Consider the following 24,080-nt stretch of genomic DNA (forward strand, 5'->3'; position numbering starts at 1 on the left):
AGTTTCCTGTCCAGCTTCGAGGGAACGATGGTATTGAATGCTGAGCTGTAATCTACAAACAGCATCCTCACATACGTGTCTCTCTTCTCCAGGTGTGACAGGGCAGTGTGTAGTGTCAGGGCTATGGCATCATCAGTGGACCTGTTGTGGCGGTATGCAAACTGTAGAGGGTCCAGTGAGTCGGGTAGTGCAGAGCAGATGAAGTCCCTGACCAGCTTCTCGAAGCATTTGCTTACGATGGGGGTCAGGGCTACAGGTCGCCAGTCGTTCAATAAGGAGATGGTGGAGGATTTGGGTACAGGGACGATGGTGGCCATTTTGAAGCAGGCTGGGACTACAGACAGAGAGAGGGAAAGGTTGAAGATGTGCGTGAACACTCCAGCCAGCTGAGCCGCGCATGACCTGAGGACGCGGCCGGGAATCCCGTCCGGACCAGTAGCTTTGCGTGCGTTCACCTTCCTGAAGCACTTCCGCACATCCTCCTCAGACACAGTGTGCGCACTGACGTCATCCGCGGTGCGCACACTGTCCGGTCTCATGGTGTTCAAACCTCTGACAATTCAAGAAACATGTTCTATTGTTTCCTGTTCCCTACTGCAGTCACTCCCCTGTACAGTGTTTACCTATTAAAAACAAGGTGCTATTTGAACCAGTGTGTCCGAATCTCAGTCGAGATATAATCGTATCCTCTATCATGTTTCGGCCTGTACTTCTCATTTTCCCCACTTTCCTTTAGATTTTATAAAACCATCGCCCTTTCCTCTCTTCCTCCCATTGCTTTTGCCACCTTTCCTTCATTTTGTATCGTACTGTACTCTTGAGCTCCGTCCTACTCACACTAATAACCATATCTACCATCGGTCTCCTTGTTGCGACTTTTGCTGTCCTATCTGCCATTTCATTTCCTTTACCTCCACGATGCGCTGGTACCCATAAGAATGTGACCATAAGCCCCATCATAACAAGTCTGAACAATGTTTGGCCTGGGGAGGCACAGAGAGAGAGAACTTAAAATACACCTGTTATTAAATGGTGAAGTTTATATGCTACTAACAAATGAACTCTCTGGGTTGCAGGACAACAACTTAAAAAAGAAAGAAAAGAAAGAGACTGGTATGACCAACCAGTGATGAAACAATAAATTTAGTGGTTAAGAGAGTCAAATTGTGAGAGGTTTTCTGCTGATTGAACAACACAAGTAATTAATGAAGGAAGGAAAATTCTCTTTTGTGAGTTTAAACATGATCTTAAGAATTTAAACATGTATCTGTGTTGTCCTGTCAACTTGGTGGGCTAGGAGTTGATTATATTGTGAGAAAAAAAAGGGGGGGAAGGGAAGGCTGACACAGGGCCTGGCTTGGTGTTTCTTCCCTCTCTTTGTAACACAACCAACACAACATCATTTTCCTGTTCGTCTGTTTTTGTTTTGTTTTTTGTTTTTTCTCTGTATGCTTCAGGCAGTGGTTTACCCAAAACACAAAAACAGGAAAGTGATGAACACACACACACACACACACACACACACACACACACACACACACACACACACACACACACACACACACACACTGATCCAGAATGAAGTGATACACACACATGAACACGTGCGCAGTCGTTGATTGAGTGAGAAATGACACACACACCTAAACCGAAACGCTGATTCACTGAGAAGTGACACACACAAATACACGTGCACATGCTCGTGCAATGAAGAGTGATGCACACACACACACACGCTGATGCAATGAAGAATGCTTTGCTAACAAATGCTTATGCTGATATGTGAAATGCTGCACACAAACATCCAAATACAGAATCTGTTACAAGAAGCCATTGATTACTTAGAATGTGTTTTATGTCACCCAGGGGGCATTTAGGTAGATTTAAGGAACAAGGTCTAAAATTGTCTGGTTATGAAAAGAATGTCTGTGCGTGATGTCTCTTTATGGCTCAAGGCCTCGACTGAAATGTTTACTGTGCTTGACACAGCCCTGATGAGGAGCAGTGGTACAGAGTGAAAATGATGAAGTTTGAATGTAAGTTTTATTTCGGAGCGCCACATTTTCTGTGATTGAGACTTAATTCAAGAAGGAACAAAAGGTGCTACAGTACCTGATGTTCTCATTCCCACACAATGTTGTCCCGGGAGGAAGCAAAACCTTCCTGTGAATGTCTCACTGATTTTTGGGTTTTGCAGAGTAGTAGGTTGATTTTATCAGTGAGGTTTGGGTTGTTTTCTTTCTCTACGAGAGAGAGAGAGATGGTTTTATGTTTGGACATGTCTGCAACGGGCCCTAGTATATGTTATTATATTAGTATTTTATTGGTTACGTTTGTTTTTGCTTTTGTTACAGTGCACTGAGAGGTGTGATCCACAAGAGGTGATATTTTGATATTTTGTGAGTTCGTGATTTAATAATTAGCTCTTTAAACCAGGCCTGAAAGATTGAAATTTAAAGCGCTATGAAATGTTCTTACTGAAAACAGTCGCAAAGTGTGCTTCTCCATGATTATAATGGGCTTGGGAGAAATTCACTTATAGGGGACACTGATCACATGAGTCCCGAGCCGACCTTAGGAGTAGTAAATGTTGAGCAACAATTCATCCAGCCTGCAACAGACGGTGGATGCTTTGTGTTGTTTTGTTACTGCAGGAGCAGGAGGATAAGAGACTGGAGGGGGAGAATGTAGTTTCCCATGAGAGTGTGGAACTGCAGATGTTAGATTTGTATTGTTGATTGTCATTTATGCTTAGAAATATCTACTCATATATGCTTAGAGTTGCATAATCAATGTCATGTTGGTAGAGGTTTGATCCATAACACTAGAATTACTGAGCCTTTTTTTCCCTGGTGCAAGTCCCTACTACTAGATTTACTAGCCCTGCGCAAATTCCCCCGACCCTAACACCTCTTGGCACCCCGCTGAGATTTTCACAGGTCTTCAGCTCCATTGTTCTCCTGCTTTTGTTGTGCAAACACACCATCCCCCAACCCCCAACCATGAGAGATTCAGGTCTTTCCTTCCCTGCAAGGCTACTTTCTTGTCACTACATTGCATGCCTGTCCATAAACACATATACACAGAGTTGTACATATATTTATATAGCCACACCTTACATAATATGCAAAAAGTCTAGTTATACACACACACATATATATATATATATATATATATATATATATATATATATATATATACAGTGGGGCAAAAAAGTATTTAGTCAGCCACCGATTGTGCAAGTTCCCCCACTTAAAATGATGACAGAGGTCAGTAATTTGCACCAGAGGTACACTTCAACTGTGAGAGACAGAATGTGAAAAAAAATCCATGAATCCACATGGTAGGATTTGTAAAGAACTTATTCGTAAATTAGGGTGGAAAATAAGTATTTGGTCACCTCAAACAAGGAAAATCTCTGGCTCTCACAGACCTGTAACGTCTTGTGTAAGAAGCTTTTCTGTCCCCCACTCGTTACCTGTATGAATGGCACCTGTTTGAACTCATCATCTGTATAAAAGACACCTATCCACAGCCTCAAACAGTCAGACTCCAAACTCCGCCATGGCCAAGACCAAAGAGCTTTCGAAGGACACCAGGAAAAGTATTGTAGACCTGCACCAGACTGGGAAGAGTGAATCTACAATAGGCAAGCAGCTTGGTGTGAAAAAATCAACTGTGGGAGCAATCATCAGAAAATGGAAGACATACAAGACCACTGATAATCTCCCTCGATCTGGGGCTCGACGCAAGATCTCATCCCGTGGGGTCAAAATGATCATGAGAACGGTGAGCAAAGATCCCAGAACCACACGGGGGGACCTGGTGAATGACCTGCAGAGAGCTGGGACCAAAGTAACAAAGGTCACCATCAGTAACACACTACAACGGCAGGGAATCAAATCCCGCAGTGCCAGACGGGTTCCGCTGCTGAAGCCAGTGCATGTCCAGGCCCGTCTGAAGTTTGCCAGAGAGCACATGGATGATACAGCAGAGGATTGGGAGAATGTCATGTGGTCAGATGAAACCAAAGTAGAACTTTTTGGTATAAACTCAACTCGTCGTGTTTGGAGGAAGAAGAATACTGAGTTGCATCCCAAGAACACCATACCTACTGTGAAGCATGGGGGTGGAAACATCATGCTATGGGGCTGTTTTTCTGCCAAGGGGACAGGACGACTGATCCGTGTTAAGGACAGAATGAATGGGGCCATGTATCGTGAGATTTTGAGCCAAAACCTCCTTCCATCAGTGAGAACTTTGAAGATGAAACGAGGCTGGGTCTTCCAACATGACAATGATCCAAAACACACCGCCCGGGCAACAAAGGAGTGGCTCCGTAAGAAGCATTTGAAAGTCCTGGAGTGGCCTAGCCAGTCTCCAGACCTCAACTCCATAGAAAATCTGTGGCGGGAGTTGAAAGTCCGTGTTGCTCGGCGACAGCCCCAAAACATCACTGCTCTCGAGAAGATCTGCATGGAGGAATGGGCCAAAATACCAGCTACTGTGTGTGCAAACCTGGTAAAGACCTATAGTAAACGTTTGACCTCTGTTATTGCCAACAAAGGTTATGTTACAAAGTATTGAGTTGTATTTTTGTTATTGACCAAATACTTATTTTCCACCCTGATTTACGAATAAATTCTTTACAAATCCTACCATGTGGATTCATGGATTTTTTTTTCACATTCTGTCTCTCACAGTTGATTTGTAGCTCTGGTGCAAATTACTGACCTCTGTCATCATTTTAGGTGGGGGAACGTGCACAATCAGTGGCTGACTAAATACTTTTTTGCCCCACTGTATACAGGGAGTGCAGAATTATTAGGCAAATGAGTATTTTGTCCACATCATCCTCTTCATGCATGCTGTCTTACTCCAAGCTGTATAGAGATTGAAAATGTGACGTCAGTCTGCTGTTGTAGTTAATACGTCATTTTTCATAACATAATTGGTGATATAGGTTACAAGCAAGTCTGGCGCTGAACAGAAATTGTCGTGCTATGCTCCTTTGTTTATTGTGCATAAATAGTAAATTGTCCTGACACAATATTGTGTTTCGCTTCTGTTATTATGGTACATTGACAAAAACATACTTTTATTCACAGGATAAAACAGTTGTTTTGTATCACTAATTGCCCAGTACGATTACAGCATACAATATTATTGTCACTGCTACATTTCTGTAACGCGTACCAGAAATTATTTCCACTACTAATTAATTACCATTGAGCTCAAAGGTCCTATTAATAAACGGTTAACGAATGTGTATTTATGAAGACGATTTGTGAGACTGGTAAACTTATGATACGTACGATGGTCTTTACTTTCTACACGGTGCATTTCAAGGTCCTGTACCCATCCGTCGGTAAACTGTACCTGGGCTTGTTGCAGTGACCTGAAGTTACTAAACTTCATGAGTGTATGCACTCACTCCAAGAACCGTATAATTATAAATATGAGCATGGTGAAAGTTGGGCAGCACGCTAACGTATTTTGTCCCTCTGTGTGCTCGTAAGGATCTAACCCTTTCACTGGTTTGATTTTTTTCCTCGTATCTTTTCTTTGACTTTTCATCAAGTCTGTCTTTGTACGGACCGGCATTGTTCTCCTTCGTTTTGTACATACCTTTTTGGGGGGCAAAGAAAAAGCAAGAATTTATTGGAACCGAAGAATGAACGTTTTGCGGTGCTGCAAATGCTTGCATTTGATGCGGTACTTGGTGTCACGGCTGCCGAGGCGAGCCGTGTGGAGTTAGAAGAAGGACCCAAGATGCAGGCAGTGGATGAGATGCCGGTGAGTTTATTTACACAGTGGTGAGAAGGCAAAACAGGCAAGAGGGAAGACAAAACTAAAGACCTGAACTGGGAAAGCTAAATGACAAACCTGAGATGAAACAAAAAGGGAAGAGAGGCAGAGAGACGAGCAGGACACCGAGGAACACAGACTGACGCGGAGTTACACAGACGAACCGGCAACAGGCAGGAGAACACACAGGGCTTAAATACACACACCAGTAATCAGGGGATGAGAGACAGGAGGGCAACACAGCTGGGAGGAATCTGGGCTGATGGGACAGGGGAAACGTAAACTGATCACACTCACATACGACACGGACCTTCACAATAAAACAGGAAACTCAGACACATGGAACCAGACAAGACATTGAACTAAACAGACAGATTCACAAACAGATGGGGTGACACCATAGACAGACAGATACAGACGCAGACTCAGAGGCAGACTGAATAGAACACAGAACTTAAACAATCATCATCTAGAAAATGATAACAAACTAAAAGCGCTGGGTCACCGACCCAGGACCATGACACTTGGATTGTTTTGCCACAAGTTCCCAGCATGCAATGCGCAAAAGTCACGTGGTCTGTCAATCTCTATAGGCTCAAAAGCCTACTACCAAGTAAGCATATTAGGTGATGTGCATCTCTGTAATGAGAAGGGTTGTGGTCTAATGACATCAACACCCTATATCAGGTGTGCATAATTATTAGGCAACTTCCTTTCTTTTGGCAAAATGGGTCAAAAGAAGGACTTGACAGGCTCAGAAAAGTCAAAAATAGTGAGATATCTTGCAGAGGGATGCAGCAGTCTCAAAATTGCAAAGCTTCTGAAGCGTGATCATCGAACAATCAAGCGTTTTATTCAAAATAGTCAACAGGGTCGCAAGAAGCGTGTGGAAAAACCAAGGCGCCAAATAACTGCCCATGAACTGAGAAAAGTCAAGCGTGCAACTGCCAAGATGCCACTTGCCACAAGTTTGGCCATATTTCAGAGCTGCAACATCACTGGAGTGCCCAAAAGCACAAGGTGTGCAATACTCAGAGACATGGCCAAGGCAAGAAAGGCTGAAAGACGACCACCACTGAACAAGACACACAAGCTGAAACGTCAAGACTGGGCCAAGAAATATCTCAAGACTGGTTTTTCTAAGGTTTTATGGACTGATGAAATGAGAGTGAGTCTTGATGGGCCAGATGGATGGGCCCGTGGCTGGATTGGTAAAGGGCAGAGAGCTCCAGTCCGACTCAGACGCCAGCAAGGTGGAGGTGGAGTACTGGTTTGGGCTGGTATCAAAACACTGACAGAATCCATGGATGGCAGGCTTTTGAGTGTCCTTGCAAAGAAAGGTAGCTATATTGGTCGCTGATTTGTTTTTGTTGTGTTTTTGAATGTCAGAAATGTATATTTGTGAATGTGGAGATGTTATATTGGTTTCACTGGTAAAAATAAATAATTGAAATGGGTATATATTTGTTTTTTGTTAAGTTGCCTAATAATTATGCACAGTAATAGTCACCTGCACACACAGATATCCCCCTAAAATAGCTAAAACTAAAAACAAACTAAAAACTACTTCCAAAAACATTCAGCTTTGATATTAATGAGTTTTTTGGGTTCAATAACATTATTCCTCAAAAATACAACTTGCCTAATAATTCTGCACTCCCTGTGTGTGTATATATATATATTTTAACACCCAGCACGCCCCTGCGGGCGGTTTATCCTTCAAGCTCGGGTCCTCTACCAGAGGCCTGGGAGCTTGAGGGTCCTGCGCAGTATCTTAGCTGTTCCCAGGACTGCGCTCTTCTGGACAGAGATCTCCGATGTTGTTTCCGGGATCTGCTGGAGCCACTCGCCTAGCTTGGGAGTCACCGCACCTAGTGCTCCGATTACCACGGGGACCACCGTTACCTTCACCCTCCACATCCTCTCCAGCTCTTCTCTGAGCCCTTGGTATTTCTCCAGCTTCTCGTGTTCCTTCTTCCTGATATTGCTGTCATTCGGAACCGCTACATCGATCACTACGGCCGTCTTCTTCTGTTTGTCTACCACCACTATGTCCGGTTGGTTAGCCACCACCATTTTGTCCGTCTGTATCTGGAAGTCCCACAGGATCTTAGCTCGGTCATTCTCCACCACCCTTGGGGGCATCTCCCATTTTGACCTCGGGACTTCCAGATTATACTCGGCACAGATGTTCCTGTACACTATGCCGGCCACTTGGTTATGGCGTTCCATGTATGCCTTGCCTGCTAGCATCTTGCACCCTGCTGTTATGTGCTGGATTGTCTCTGGGGCATCTTTACACAGCCTGCACCTGGGGTCTTGCCTGGTGTGATAGACCCCAGCCTATATATATATATTTTAACACCCAGCACGCCCCTGCGGGCGGTTTATCCTTCAAGCTCGGGTCCTCTACCAGAGGCCTGGGAGCTTGAGGGTCCTGCGCAGTATCTTAGCTGTTCCCAGGACTGCGCTCTTCTGGACAGAGATCTCCGATGTTGTTTCCGGGATCTGCTGGAGCCACTCGCCTAGCTTGGGAGTCACCGCACCTAGTGCTCCGATTACCACGGGGACCACCGTTACCTTCACCCTCCACATCCTCTCCAGCTCTTCTCTGAGCCCTTGGTATTTCTCCAGCTTCTCGTGTTCCTTCTTCCTGATATTGCTGTCATTCGGAACCGCTACATCGATCACTACGGCCGTCTTCTTCTGTTTGTCTACCACCACTATGTCCGGTTGGTTAGCCACCACCATTTTGTCCGTCTGTATCTGGAAGTCCCACAGGATCTTAGCTCGGTCATTCTCCACCACCCTTGGGGGCATCTCCCATTTTGACCTCGGGACTTCCAGGTTATACTCGGCACAGATGTTCCTGTACACTATGCCGGCCACTTGGTTATGGCGTTCCATGTATGCCTTGCCTGCTAGCATCTTGCACCCTGCTGTTATGTGCTGGATTGTCTCTGGGGCATCTTTACACAGCCTGCACCTGGGGTCTTGCCTGGTGTGATAGACCCCAGCCTCTATGGATCTTGTGCTCAGAGCTTGTTCTTGTGCTGCCATGATTAGTGCCTCTGTGCTGTCTTTCAGTCCAGCTTTGTCCAGCCACTGGTAGGATTTCTGGATATCAGCCACCTCCTCTATCTGCCGGTGGTACATACCGTGCAGGGGCCTGTCCTTCCATGATGGTTCCTCGTCTCTCTCCTCTTTCTTGGGTTTCTGCTGCCTGAGGTATTCACTGAGCACTCGGTCAGTTGGGGCCATCTTCCCAATGTATTCTTGGATGTTCGTTGTCTCATCCTGGACTGTGGTGCTGACACTCACCAGTCCCCGGCCCCCTTCCTTCCGTTTAGCGTACAGCCTCAGGGTGCTGGACTTGGGGTGAAACCCTCCATGCATGGTAAGGAGCTTTCTTGTCTTTATGTCAGTGGCTTCTATCTCCTCCTTTGGCCAGCCTATTACCCCAGCAGGGTACCTGATCACGGGCAGGGCGTACGTGTTGATGGCCCGGATCTTGTTCTTACCATTCAGCTGACTCCTCAGGACTTGCCTGACCCTCTGCAGGTACTTGGTGGTTGCAGCTTTTCTAGCGGCCTCTTCATGGTTCCCATTTGCCTGCGGGATCCCCAAGTACTTGTAACTGTCCTCTATGTCTGCAATGTTGCCTTCTGGTAGTTCAATCCCCTCAGTTCTGACTACCTTCCCTCTCTTTGTTACCATCCGACTACACTTCTCCAGTCCGAACGACATTCCAATGTCATTGCTGTATAGCCTGGTAGTGTGGATCAGTGAATCGATGTCTCGTTCACTCTTGGCATACAGCTTGATGTCATCCATGTACAGGAGGTGGCTGACAACTGCTCCGTTCCGTAGTCATTATCCGTAGCCAGTCTTGTTAATGATCTCACTGAGGGGGTTCAGGCCTATGCAGAACAGCAGTGGGGACAGAGCATCTCCTTGGTAGATCCCGCACTTGATGGTGACTTGTGCTATGGGCTCGAGGTTGGCCTCTAGTGTTGTACGCCACATCCCCATTGAGTTCCTGATGAAGGCTCTTAGGGTCCCATTGATCTTGTACAATTCTAGGCATTCCAGTATCCAGCTGTGGGGCATTGAGTCATAGGCCTTCTTGTAATCGATCCAGGCAGTGCACAGGTTGGTCAGTCTGGTCTTGCAGTCTCGGCTGATTGTTCTGTCTACCAGTAGCTGGTGTTTTGCGCCTCTGGTATTCTTGCCAATTCCTTTCTGTGTCCCGCTCATGTATTGACCCATGTGCCTGTTCATCTTAGCCGATATGATGCCTGACAGGAGCTTCCATGTAGTACTGAGGCAGGTTATTGGTCGGTAGTTGGAGGGGACCGGTCCCTTCTTGGGGTCCTTGGGGATCAGGACCGTCCAGCCTTCAGTTAGCCATTCCGGGTGTCTCTCGTTAACTAGCAGCTGGTTCATTTGTGCTGCCAGACGCTCGTGGAGTGCAGTCAGCTTCTTCAGCCAGTAGGCGTGAACCATGTCGGGCCCTGGTGCTGTCCAACTCTTCATACTGGAGACCCTTTCTTGGATATCTGCCACTGTGATGGTTACTGGACCCTGTTCAGGGAGGTCGCTGTGGTCTGCCCTCAGATCCTCTAGCCACTGAGCATTGCCGTTATGGGTTGCGTCCTTCTCCCATATGCTCTTCCAGTATTGCTCCGTCTCCAGCCTTGGTGGTGCTGTTCTCTTATTGTTCCCTTGCCACTGAGAGTACACCTTTGCTGGTTCTGTGGAGAACAGCTGGTTTATTCTCCTGCCTTCTATCTCTCTGGTGTACCTCCTCAAGCGGCTGGCCAAGGCTGTGAGTCTTTGCTTGGCAGTTTCCAAGGTCTCAGGTATGGACAGCTTGCTGTATTTCTTAGGCACCTTATTTGTCGCACCTTTCTGCAACTCCGTTAGTTGGCTAACCTCCCTCCGTGCTACTTTGATCTTGTCCTCTAACCTCCTTCTCCATGGAGGGTACTGCCCCTTGTCGCTGTTCAACTTGTAGCCAAGCATCTCACTGATCACTGCTGCCGTATTGTAGATCAGCTTGTTAGTGTCGGTAATCGTGGTTGTAGGTATTGCCCGTAGTGCTGCATTAACATCATCTAGCAGACCTTCTGAGGGTACTTCACGTAATCCAGGGATCCAGGTTTCAAGCTTGGCCATGATCCTATTTTTCAGGTCAGTTCCTCTCGCACTCAACGATCCTTCTCCTATCGCACTTGGGGCTATGTACCCAATCTCGGGTGGGGGTGATGATATCTCCCCCCTGACCTGGCGTCCTGACTCCTCCTTGCCGTAGCATTTATGTTGTACCTCGTCAATCTCTAGCTGTGAGAGCAGTCCCTTCTTTCGAATGTTGGAACACTGAGCTACTAGTTGTTTCGCCGTCATTGTGGATGTTGGGTATTGAAGAATCCATAGGTCCCTCATCCTATTCATGTAGCCCCAAGAATACAAGAATACATTGGGAAGATGGCCCCAACTGACCGAGTGCTCAGTGAATACCTCAGGCAGCAGAAACCCAAGAAAGAGGAGGGAGACGAGGAACCATCATGGAAGGACAGGCCCCTGCATGGTATGTACCACCGGCAGATAGAGGAGGTGGCTGATATCCAGAAGTCCTACCAGTGGCTGGACAAAGCTGGACTGAAAGACAGCACAGAGGCGCTAATCATGGCAGCACAAGAACAAGCTCTGAGTACAAGATCCATAGAGGCTGGGGTCTATCGCACCAGACAAGACCCCAGGTGCAGGCTGTGTAAAGATGCCCCAGAGACAATCCAGCACATAACAGCAGGGTGCAAGATGCTAGCAGGCAGGGCATACATGGAACGCCATAACCAAGTGGCCGGCATAGTGTACAGGAACATCTGTGCCGAGTATAACCTGGAAGTCCCGAGGTCAAAATGGGAGATGCCCCCAAGGGTGGTGGAGAATGACCGAGCTAAGATCCTGTGGGACTTCCAGATACAGACGGACAAAATGGTGGTGGCTAACCAACCGGACATAGTGGTGGTAGACAAACATTAGAAGACGGCCGTAGTGATCGATGTAGCGGTTCCGAATGACAGCAATATCAGGAAGAAGGAACACGAGAAGCTGGAGAAATACCAAGGGCTCAGAGAAGAGCTGGAGAGGATGTGGAGGGTGAAGGTAACGGTGGTCCCCGTGGTAATCGGAGCACTAGGTGCGGTGACTCCCAAGCTAGGCGAGTGGCTCCAGCAGATCCCGGAAACAACATCGGAGATCTCTGTCCAGAAGAGCGCAGTCCTGGGAACAGCTAAGATACTGCGCAGGACCCTCAAGCTCCCAGGCCTCTGGTAGAGGACCCGAGCTTGAAGGATAAACCGCCCGCAGGGGCGTGCTGGGTGTTTCTTTTTTTTTTTTATATGAGTTTATAGATAATTACACAGAATTTATGAGAGTAACTAAAATAACCTTATTTTGTACTTATTATCTAAGTCTGGGATATTGTGTTCAGACTCCTTTAGCCCAGGAAAATTGCACCCTGACTTTAACTGGTTATGATATGTAAGCATGTTTGGAAATCCCTCTGCAGCTTTGCATGTCAGTCTCAAAAATTCAGTTCAATCAAAGAGCTAAATTCACGCTTTTACCCCATTATTACATGGAGGGCCAACTCTTAATAGAGCGTTGCAATGTATAAAAATCCCTAAACGAACTTTATTTAATCATGATATTCTTAACATGCACAGACAGTGAGCGTCTTCTCTCTGCTGAATCTCTGCATGTCTTATTTTCACCTTTGACCTTCACTGCGATGTCTGGGAGCCCACCCCCTTCTCTCTGCCTCTCACACATCCAGTAGCAGGCCATGTTTGTGCCTTCATGAGCTGTACCATCCAGTGTTTTGCTTCATTTAGTCTTTCTTTTTATCAATTTTTTGTCAGTCTCATATTTACATTTTTCTTTATGTCCGGCAGATCTCTCAATCTTGCCAAATCCCATTACACACAATGTACATATGTTTGCAATTTGCCCTTTTTGCCCATTTTTAGACACTCGAGTTCATTTATCAACACTTTTAACTGCTGGAATATTCCCTGAAAATAAACTGAGCGTTGAAACCAAATATTTCCTTGGTTTTAAAGGAATATTAAAGGAATGAAAGGAATATTTGCAACGCCATCAAATTCAAATTCAAATTTTATTTGTCACGTACACAGTCATACACAGTACGATATGTAGTGAAATGCTTGGACAACTGCTCGTGACCTAAAGAGAACAAAAAAGGAAAAGGCTATGAATAAGATAGGAAATAAATATGAAAAATTAAAAAGGGTAAATTTAACTAGGAAGGAATAAAATATAAATTAAGGTTAAAAATGAAATAACTGTACAACACAAATTAGAATGAAGGGTAAATTTAACTGGGAAGAATAAGATAAAGATAAATATATAAATTAAAGTTGAAAATAAAATAACTGTACAACAAAAGACACAATATAGAACTATATAAGAATGTATGAAGAAATCTACATATAAATAAATATATACACAATAACAGCAGCTGTACAAGTATTAACCGGAAATGAAGAATATAGTGACCAGTGTTGTGCAAAACCAAAGTCCAGAAAGTCCAGTGTGTGTGTAAGAACCATATGTGTGGGTCAGTACTGTGTGGTGGTGTGATTGAGAGACCGTATCGCCTGCGGGAAGAAGCTCCTCCTCAGTCTCTCTGTGTTGGTCTTCAGGGAGCGGAATCGCTTTCCTGACCTCAACAGAGAGAACAGTCTGTTGTTGGGATGGCTGAAGTCCTTCACGATCTTCCTGGCCTTGGTCCAGCACCGCCTGCTGTAGATTGAGTGCAGGTCAGGGAGCTCGGAGCGGATGGTGCGCTCAGCTGACCGCACAACCCTCTGTAGAGCTCGTCTGTCCTGCATGGTGCTGTTCCCGAACCAGGTTAAGATGTTTCCCGCCAGGATGCTCTCTATGGTGCACGAGTAAAAGTTCCTGAGCACCTTGGAGGGCAGTTGGAAGTCTCTCAAGCGTCTGAGGTGGTAGAGACGCTGTCGGGCCTTTTTCACCACGGTGTTGATGTGACAGGACCATGACAGGTCCTGCGTGATGTGAACTCCGAGGTATTTGAAGCTGTCCACTCTCTCCACTGGGCACTCGTTGATGACGGGGGTCTGGTAGTTCCTCTCCTGCTTAGTGCTGAAGTCCACTATCAGCTCCTTTGTCTTACTGACGTTTAGAAGGAGGTTGTTCCTCTGGCACCAGTTCTCCAGATTCCTAATCTCCTTCAGGTAGGCCGTCTCGTTGTTATCAGAGATCAGGCCCACCACGACGGTGTCGTCAGCAAACTTGATGATGGTGGTGGAGCTGGTAGTGGCCACACAGTCATATGTGTACAAAGAGTACAGCAGGGGGCTCAGAACACACCCCTGGGGGGCTCCAGTGCTGAGATCAAAACAGCACAATCTTCACACCAGCATTGTCACCAAAAATATCACCTCTTTTATACTACTTGTTTAAATTGTATCCTACCTACACCCGTTTTCATATCTTGTCTTGTGTGATTAGGTAGAGGATCATTAGGAAGTCCCTCTCGGGGGGACGCTCCCACAGAGCTTAAATCTGGAACTCTCCACCATTTGACCTTAGACCCGAAGAAGATTCTAGGATGAGAGGTGAAACGTCTTCAAGCAACTTAAAGAAATCCAAATGCTTTTCTTTCCAAGCTCCTTAGACTACGACGACCTGGATGACTGAGAACCTTTACAGACATAAGAGAAAACAAAAAGCTAATTTATTCATCTGAATGCAGGAAGGAAGAAAGACAATGGGGAGGTTGAAGGTTCTATTTAGCATCTTTATCACGGACAGTGTTACAGCCTTTTTGCTGACAGAGACATCACTCATGGCCATCACACTAAACCAGAGTAGAAACAATTAAACAGCATTTAAGAAAACCCCAGAGCACTGGGCCATGACTGGTCTCACTGTGTTAGAGCTGATGAACAACATCAGTAATCTGCAAACTTTAACCTCTAACAGTGTTTTGCTGCTTTACCCCAATTTTTCTAAAGATGTGTTGTCTTTTGCAGGCCACCACTGTAAATATGAATGTGGTCTTTGGCTGATCAAATAAAGCTCCACCTTGTGGAATAAATTAGTATTACATAGAAATATCGCCCAGCCCCAGTTCAGCTTTAAACTAAATTTCAAAAAGTAAAATACAAATTAAGACTTCAAAACAATGAAAATACAAAACTATAAAAACACTGAATAACTTCATCCACGTGTGACATCAGCTGACACTCTTTACAGGAGTCCATCTGAACTCTGTGCAGCCTGATCTCAAGGTTTTTAAGTCTGACCCCAAAACCAGAAGAGGATCTTTCTGCCTCTGCAGATTCATTTTGATTTACTGATTTCAGTCCTGCATGATCACGCTGATATTTGCACAGAGCAGATAATGAAGTGAATGTTTTTGCACATTGGCAACAGTGAAAACGTTTATTTACAGTGTGGGATCGTTTGTGTTTGGAGTATGAACTGAGATTCCTGAAGCTCTGGTCACACTGGTCACAGGTAAATTATCTTACATGTGTGTACGTTCATGAAGGTTAAGATGCCTCGATCGTGAGAAGCTTCCGTCACAGTGTTTACACTTGTATGGTCTCTCTCCGGTGTGGACTTGTTTATGACTTTTAAGGTGACCTGCAAAGGTGAAGGATGACCCACACTGGTCACAGATGTGCTTTTTAACCCCACTGTGAATGAGTTCATGTATTTTTAAATTAGTTCGAGTGGGGAAGCCTCTCACGTTCTTTGCAATAGTTGGTTCTGTCTTCACTGTGTCTACGTTGATATATTTTTAGGGTCTGTTGCAGAGTCAAAGTCTTTCCCACCACCACAGCGACGACAGGGTTGAGAACTGGATCCATCTGTGTCACTCTGCTTCTAAACAAAGACACAAAGACAGTGTAAGTCAGGGAATTCCTTCAACATTTTAATTCTGAAAGTCGCCTGAAATAAAGAGCATCTCTGCCAATGTCCAATTACACTTTACTGTTTTCATTATAACACTCAGCTTAATGGGATACAATAAATGTCTTTGATGTAGAGGAACAGCAACAAGCACTGGTACCCTGGCTGCAGACAGACTCTCACCATACTTTGAGGACATTTAAATAAAACTCACAAACTATTAAAAGTAAGCTGATTCTGAGGGGGTCAGGTGGGATACACTGATTGGTTTTAGTTAGATGACCCTCCTGTTGTTCAGTTAGTAAATACAAGTAAAATGGATTGATTCTTATAAAGCACTTTTTTACTCTGCCTGAGCACTCAAAGTGCTTTATACAACACGGTAAAGCACTTTGCATGCTAGAGTAAAGTGACCTGGTACTGAGACTCAATAGGTCTTTGTTGTAGAGCAGGCGTAGGCAACCTTTCTGATGATGAGTGGCATCTAAAATTTCCTCAAAAGTCAATGTGTCATCGCAATAATTGCATTAACAATAAATTTAATAATGCTGCATATCAACAATTGCACACTATACAGAACAACTTTATAGAACTATATTTGCTATATTTCAAAAAACACTTTTTATCCATAACATAACATTTAACCATAACAGCAAAGGAAATATACAACAGAAAATGCAGATGGTAAAACAATGATAAGAAAAAAGTAAACTGGGCATATATGACTTTTCTTAATTCAGGGATTTGCAGGTTAATGTGATCCCTGCCCCTGCTTTGTATTTGCCAGTTGTGTTATCTGGGGATCACATTTTGTAACTCGCTGAAGTGTCCCGTTTTTCAACCCAATTCTCGTCTCTGACTTCGGACGGCTTTGCACCTTTTCTGCCAGGATTTTTTCTAACCACATCAAAACAATCCACAAATCGTTCCAGAACATTTCCACAGCTATGCCATCTGATAGCACAGTGGAGTGGGATGTCTATGCATGAGCTATCCATCTCGTCGAGCACAGACTGGAATTGGCGGTGTCAAAGCAGATCGCTTAACGATAAAGTTCACGATTTTTGCCACTGTGGCCATGGCGTCATGAAGATCTGAATTTGACATCTTGGCACAAAGGTTTTCTAACTCTTTTATTCAGTGTTGTTTAATGATGAGATGACCAACTTGTTCCTCAATTAAGGTAACAGCACCCCTGTGTTTTCCAGCAATGGCTGGTGCATCATTATTTGTCACAGCACAATGTAATGCCAATGCCTCGCTCATCAAAACACTCCTTAAAAACCTTGCCAATACCCTCACGTGGTGTGAATAAGGCACGGCGGGACCACAGATCATCATTTAGAGCGTGTTTTCACACGGCGGACGTGATTGCAGACCTGCACGGCGTCGCCGACCACGCCTCACCACACCCCACATCACGTTTTTTCAGGCATCGGGGTTAAGCAGAAGAGTTCCTCTTGTACTTCCACATCACAGGATCTTACCAGAACAGCCAAACGTGGAACCTCACTGATATCAACGCTTTTGTCCAAAGCTACACTAAACACCTGGGCTTCTTTCAAAGCAGCTGTTTGTTGGGCTCTGGCATTGTTACCTATTTCCTGGATGTATCATTCCACAGTTCTGGCTGATGCAGGTATGTCTTGAATCCTTGCTTTAATTGCATCTTTGTTTGGAAGCCCATTAAATAACATCTCTGAGCTTGAGAGAAAAGCCTCCTTAATAAATTCTCCGTCTGTAAACAGCTCTCCATGTTTAGCAATGCACTGCCCAATACGAAAACTTACTTATGGTCCATGATGTTTAGCAGCTGTAAAAATGTGCAAGAGTACTTGCTTGCTTCTCATATCTTGACACAGCACGTGTAATTGATTCAACTTTCTCTGCCTCATACTTGAAGCTTCTTGATCTTTCATCTCAAACTGTTGTTTAACATTGGAGGTCTGGCAACCAACACTCTCAAGGCAAAGGGCACATATAGCATGATCTTTCTGTTGCACAAAACCCCAGTCTTCTGTCCAAATTGGCATAAAAGTCCAGGAATTACCTTTTTTTGCTCGCTTTAAGGCCATATTATACAGGACTGGCTAGCTAGCAGCATCCCTCTCCCCTGTAATTTTTAGCCAATTGGAAAATCTCCTCCTTGAATCGCTACCTTAGCGTGGTGGAGGGGTTTGTGTGTCCCAGGGATCCCAGGGGATATGTTGTCTGGGGGCTTTTGCCCCCTGGTAGGGTCTCCCATGGCAAATTGGTCCTGGGTGAGGGACCAGACAAAGAGCGATTCACAAGACCCTTATGAAAAGAACATCGAGGGAACAGTTTACCCTGCCCGGGATAGGGTTACCGGGGCCCCGCCCTGGAGCCAGGCCCGGGGAGGGTGCCCGAGGGCGAGTGTCTGGTGGCCGTGCCTTAGTCCATGGGGCCCGAAGAGGAGACATGGGCCTATCCTCCCGCAGGCCCACCACCCGCAGGAGGCGCAATAGGGGTCGGGTGCATTGTGTGCAAGTAAGCTATTAAGACTCGAATGTACACTCTGTTCGTGTTTTCCTCCAAAACAATAAGCTCTGTTGGAGCAGCCTTTCAACGCCTCTCTCTGTCTCTCGCAAGAAAAGTTGACCCACAAAAAAAAAGTAAAGCTATTTTTCGGCTATGAGCCCGACACGGAACCCATATTAGTCAGAGGTCCCTTTACTACGGTTCAGAGCCGCAGACCTTCAGTAACAGTAATAAATCACACAGCAATAGTACATTCACATAGTTGTAAAAAGCATGATAATATGTTAAGTAATCCAAAGTATTCAGAATACTTTACTCTCATTGAGTAACGTAACGGAATACGTTACAGAATACATTTTGGGGCATGTATTCTGTAATCTGTAATGGAATACATTTTAAAAGTAACCTTCCCAACACGGTATATGGGGCACAACGATAGTGGGTCCATTCTTCATCAATGGAAACCTCAAGGCCACTGGATATTTGAAATTGCTACATGATGATGTGTTTCCCTCTTTATGCACTGAAGCTGGCACGTTCCCTGAGTTTTTCCAGCAAGATGGTGCACCACCACATTATGGGTGCCAGGTCCGAGCATCACTAGATGAACAGTTTCCTGGAAAGTGGATTGGTTGTCGTGGGCCAGTTGAATGGCCCCCAAGGTCTCCCAATCTGACCCCCTTAGACTTTTATGTTTGGGGTCATCTGAAGGCAATAAGCTATGGTGTGAAGATACGAGATGTGCAGCACCTGAAACTACGGATACTGGATGCCTGTGCTGGCACTTCTCCTGCGGTGTTGCTATCAGTGTGCGAAGAGTGGGAGAAGAGGGTTGCATTGACAATCCAACACAATGGGCAGCACATTGAACACATTTTAAGACAGATATCTGTGTTTATCTGTGTAAGACAGATAAACACTAGAACAGCCTGTGAACATAGTTATAGTGGAAAAAGAAGCCAGTTTCTCTTTGTTTCCCTCTCCACCATTGTGTTTATTATATTTGAATGAAAGTGCAACTGCAAATCCTCAAATATGGATGCAAAGTTACAGTAATCATGGTTTTTAGTTTGATGACTTATTATGTTCTTTACTGACATTTTCAAAATTCCAGTAGATGCCATTGAGTCCAGTAGAATTATTAACATGCGAACACAATTTAATGAGAAGAGTTGGTCCAAACAGTCAGTCTTAAATAAGAAGATAACAATATACATACATACCTCACAGTAACTGCACTTGCAGAGTTTCTTTCTGGTGTGGCTCTGTTGGTGGATTTTAAGGTAACGTGGCGCTTTAAAAGTCTTCTCACACAGGTCACATTTATAAGGTCTCCCCACAGTGTGGGTAAACATGTGGCGTTCTAAGTCTTTATATCTCACAAACAGTTTCCCACACTGATCACAGCAGTAAACGTCATTTCCAGTGTGAATGCGGAGGTGAATATTTAGGCTGCCTAGCAAGTGGAAGGTTTTTCCACATATGTGGCAGCTGTACGCCTTAAATCCAGAGTGGATAACTTGATGACGCTGTAAGAGGCCACTGTGGGTAAAAGCTCTGCCACACTGATCACAGCGGTATGCTTTAACTCCACTGTGGATGAGTTGGTGTGATCGTAAGCTTCCAGCCAGGGTAAAAGATTTTCCACACAAGTCACAGGTGTATGCTTTAATTCCACTGTGGATGAGTTGGTGTCTTTTTAAACTAACAGCCTGGGTAAAAGACTTTCCACACAAGTCACAGGTGTATGCTTTAAAGCCACTGTGGATGAGTCGGTGTGTCTGTAAGTTAACAGCCTGGGTAAAAGATTTTCCACAAAAGTCACAGGTGTATGCTTTAACTCCACTGTGGATGAGTTGGTGTCTTTTTAAGCTTCCAGCCGAGGTAAAAGATTTTCCACACAAGTCACAGGTGTATGCTTTAACTCCACTGTGGATGAGTTGGTGTCTTTTTAAGCTTCCAGCCTGGGTAAAAGATTTTCCACACAAGTCACAGGTGTATGCTTTAACTCCACTGTGGATGAGTTGGTGTCTTTTTAAACGTCCAGCCTGGGTAAAAGATTTTCCACACAAGTCACAGGTGTAAGCTTTAACGCCACTGTGGATGAGTTGGTGTGTTTTTAAGCTTCCAGCCTGGGTAAAAGATTTTCCACACAAGTCACAGATGTATGCTTTAACGCCACTGTGGATGAGTTGGTGTGTTTTTAAGCTTCCAGCCCAGGTAAAAGATTTTCCACACAAGTCACAGATGTATGCTTTAACGCCACTGTGGATGAGTTGGTGTGTTTTTAAGCTTCCAGCCCAGGTAAAAGATTTTCCACACAAGTCACAGATGTATGCTTTAACGCCACTGTGGATGAGTTGGTGTGTTTTTAAGCTTCCAGCGTGGGTAAAATTCTTCCCACACTCGTCACAGCTGTATTTTTTCTGCCCCTTTCTTCTGTGAGGTTTGTCGGCCTCCTGAGAGCGCTGACTTCTCGCTCCGTGTTGGTCCTGCAGTGACAGAGATACAAACAGAGGCAGTGAGTTAAATGCAGTCGTGGAACAAACTGAAACTCCATTAGTGGAATCAAAGATGTCAACAATCACATTGTAGGTGTGTTACCACCACCTTCTAGTGATAGTATGACATTACAATTATGAGCTACAATGAGAGTTGTAACCTGCACACAGGTTCAATAACAGATATTCTTGCTCACCTTTTGGGTTGAAGTCATTGTTTCCTCTGTAGTGGCTGAGCTGAGTCTAAATGGCTCGTCTCCTCCTGATGATCAGCTGGAACAAAAATATATTTATATGTATTTCATCCTTGACCAAACGAAGCTGAGATGGAAAGCTCAAATCCACTCAAACTAAATGTCTTCAGTCAGTGTGTCAGCCTTATTAAATTCCGTTCTTTTGAATTCTTTTGGCGACAGAGAAAGACTGGACTCAGAGTAGTCAAGCTAAAAAAAAAAAAAAGATATTCATTTTACATTTCCGGAAACGGAGGCCTGTCACACTAACACACGCTTTTTCCATCTAGTTTCCTGTGTTTTATTAATATGGTGCAGCAGCTCTATACTTCTTGTTTCTTAACGTCCCCTTACTGAAGCCTCTGTTGCTAGGCAACCTGTCACCCTCTAACCTCGTTCTTTCTCACAGACTTTATTACAAAGCACAAAAAACAATATAATCAGAAAATAAGGACTAAGGATATATATTTATTTCGTAACAGCCTCTAGTTAAAAACAGTGGTGAGAAAATGCACTAATGAACCTCCACTGATTGAGTAAAAGAAGTTTGGTGCTTCATTTGAACCTCATAGATTTTATTTTAAAAAAGGAAAAGAAAAATACTCTACAAAACAGAAGGTGAGCTGATAGTAAGAGGGTCATCATCTGACACTACATCAAGATTCTCAGACCATGTCATGGTTCACTTGATCCCTGCAAACAGGCACAAACTGAAACTGTCTTAAGCTTTTGTGAAGACACTGAAGCAGTGGACTGATGAGGCTGTGGAGAATCTGCAGGTGTGTCTGGACTGCACCGACTGGCAGGTTTTCAGGATTGTTAACAACAATTTGGATTATTATAGAGATGCTGTGACATCAGCTTCTGTGAGGAAGCTGCACAGCATCACACACCAGGGTGAGTTAGAATAATGACCAGCTCTGGTTCACAGCTAAGAATATATATATTTAAATCCTAACAATACCCAACAGGATTAAAAACATTCTTCTTCTCCCAACTCACCAAGAGCTGCACATTAACCACCACATTATATTTTAATTCACAGCGCTTTCAAATATGAACTTTCATCTCTGTTTCATTAGTTTTTGTTAACATCTTCCTGTGCATCACTTTACAGCAGCCAGACTCATTAAAATGAGACTTTGTAGGAGTTCACTTCCTCTCATGTGTTCATCCACAGCAGCTGTATGGGCTCAAAATGTGGTCATAAATATTTTGTACTTGTAAAAAAGATTTGTATGTGTAAAAAAGATTTGTGTGTGCGTAAAAAAGATTTGTGTGTGGACTTAGAAAAAAAACCCTGCAAGTTACAAGTACGGATTTTGACCCTATTTTTCTTCCTTTCATCTGATTGGTCAATGCCATGTCAATCACAAATGTAACAATCCAATCAGAGAACAGATGGGTTTGGCTGTCGAGGGGCGCTTTTTTTGAACTGCAGGTCTTTGAAGGGAATAAATGCCCTTTTACATGCCAACCCAGCGTTTTCCTTCATCACCACGAAGGAAAACAGTCTGTGGTCGTCCGAGTTTGGTGATTTTTGTGTCACAGGTCTACGTGTTTAATACAGGGACTTCCACAGCCTTTTCAACAGCGCTGCGGACCGCGGGTTGGGGGTGGGCAGTGTTTTGGAAATGACAGTCTTCATTACAAAGCTTTCTTCGTTATGAATTAGCATACATGTTTTTATTGAACATTTGAAGAACCAGCAAAAAAAACAAACTCTTGTAGAGGACATAAAGTCAGAGATAGAAAAGACAAGGAGCAGGTGCATCTAGTACAGGTAGAGCTGCTGCAAAAACCCACAGAGCCCAGCAGCCAGCGTAACAAATTCTGGATCCTTTGCTTTTAGTTAGCAGTTAGCATTAGCAGCACATCCTGCGTCCGATGTGAGCAGCAATGGTCCTGGGTCAGCCCTGACTTTGTGTTAAACTAATCCTAAAGTAATAATGGTATTTCTAACCACTGACATACCACAACTTTTTCCTTTCAACAGCTACTGAAAGTTAGGGGACCTAGCTGCTATCGGATATTTATATAGCGATCCTCCAGCTTCAAACTGTATCACCCTTCAAGGACCTGCAGTTCAAAAAGCGCCCCTCCGACAGCCAAACCCATCTGTTCTCTGATTGGATTGTTACATTTGTGATTGACATGACATTGACCAATCAAATGAAAGGAAGAAAAATAGGGTCAAAATCCGTACTTGTAACTTGGAGGGGTTTTTTTCCCTAAGTCCACACACAAATCTTTTTTACACATACAAATATTTTTTACAAGTACAAAATATTTATGACCACATTTTGAGCCCATACAGCTGGACAATAAAGTTTATTGTGACCCTGATACTACAGCAGATCGCTCTGACTTCCTGTTATCACTTCAAATAGAAATGAGGCTGTAGAGGTTTGGTGCAGGCAGAAAAACAGCTGCAGGGACAATGAAAAGACTTTTCTGCTCCAACTTCTCCCAGCATGCTGAGCTAATGGTTAGTTGGTGTTTTTCTCCAAACACTCTCTCACTCTTCTCTCAACGTGTTAACAATAAACTGTGAACAGACACCGAGGAGAGCAGCAGAAGACCTCATTCAGGAGCTAAACTCAACATGAACTGAACTCACAGTAAAGTTAGCTCGGTGCTTACCTTTAGATGAGCCCACAAACCGAGAGAAACTCCGCGATGAAGCTGCAACTCTTTCCAAACACAGGAAACAGATCAGGGAGCAGAGACCCACGTGGTTCACGCTGATCTCAGCTACGATCCAGGAGACAAGGGTGGGCAGATCGATGCAGATATCGATCAGGACGTTGGTAGTGGTTTATGATCGATGCTTTAGTTTGTTTCTCTCCTCTAAGTTCACTACTTTACTCCCGTTTCATGACAAAGCAGCTCTCTCTGCTCGACTCCCGTCCTGCACACATTTGCTCCGCCCCACTCTTCCGACTCTGCTGTGGTTTGTTACTGTGTGGTCACGTGACTGCGCTACACATCGTGAGTAGGTGGGGTGTTTTCCAAAAGTACCTCCTCTTTCCTTTTCCTCGGTTCTTTTCCTGGGCCTCGTTGAAAA

At 44.5% G+C, this 24,080-nt stretch overlaps 1 protein-coding gene and 1 long non-coding RNA gene across 2 annotated transcripts in view; both read right to left on the bottom strand.

Moving 5' to 3' along the window:
• The window catches only part of LOC308385583 (uncharacterized protein), a 119,976-nt gene extending 108,522 nt beyond the window's left edge, over window positions 1-11,454 (bottom strand). Inside the window, exon 1 of the transcript XR_013969565.1 lies at window positions 11,329-11,454. The gene's annotated coding sequence lies outside the window, so the exon portion shown is untranslated. The remainder of the gene's footprint in view (window positions 1-11,328) is intronic.
• A 3,191-nt stretch (window positions 11,455-14,645) lies between these two features.
• On the bottom strand, window positions 14,646-23,970 carry LOC308385752. The gene is made up of 4 exons (XR_013969627.1): window positions 23,657-23,970; window positions 20,978-21,053; window positions 19,503-20,771; window positions 14,646-15,753 (listed from the first exon to the last, which is right to left on the bottom strand). It is a non-coding gene; the product is annotated as an uncharacterized lncRNA (long non-coding RNA).
• Between the last annotated feature and the right edge of the window lie 110 nt (window positions 23,971-24,080).

The sequence above is a fragment of the Rhamphochromis sp. 'chilingali' genome (genome assembly GCF_963969265.1).
Source record: "Rhamphochromis sp. 'chilingali' genome assembly, chromosome: 18".
NCBI lineage: Eukaryota > Metazoa > Chordata > Actinopteri > Cichliformes > Cichlidae > Rhamphochromis > Rhamphochromis sp. 'chilingali'.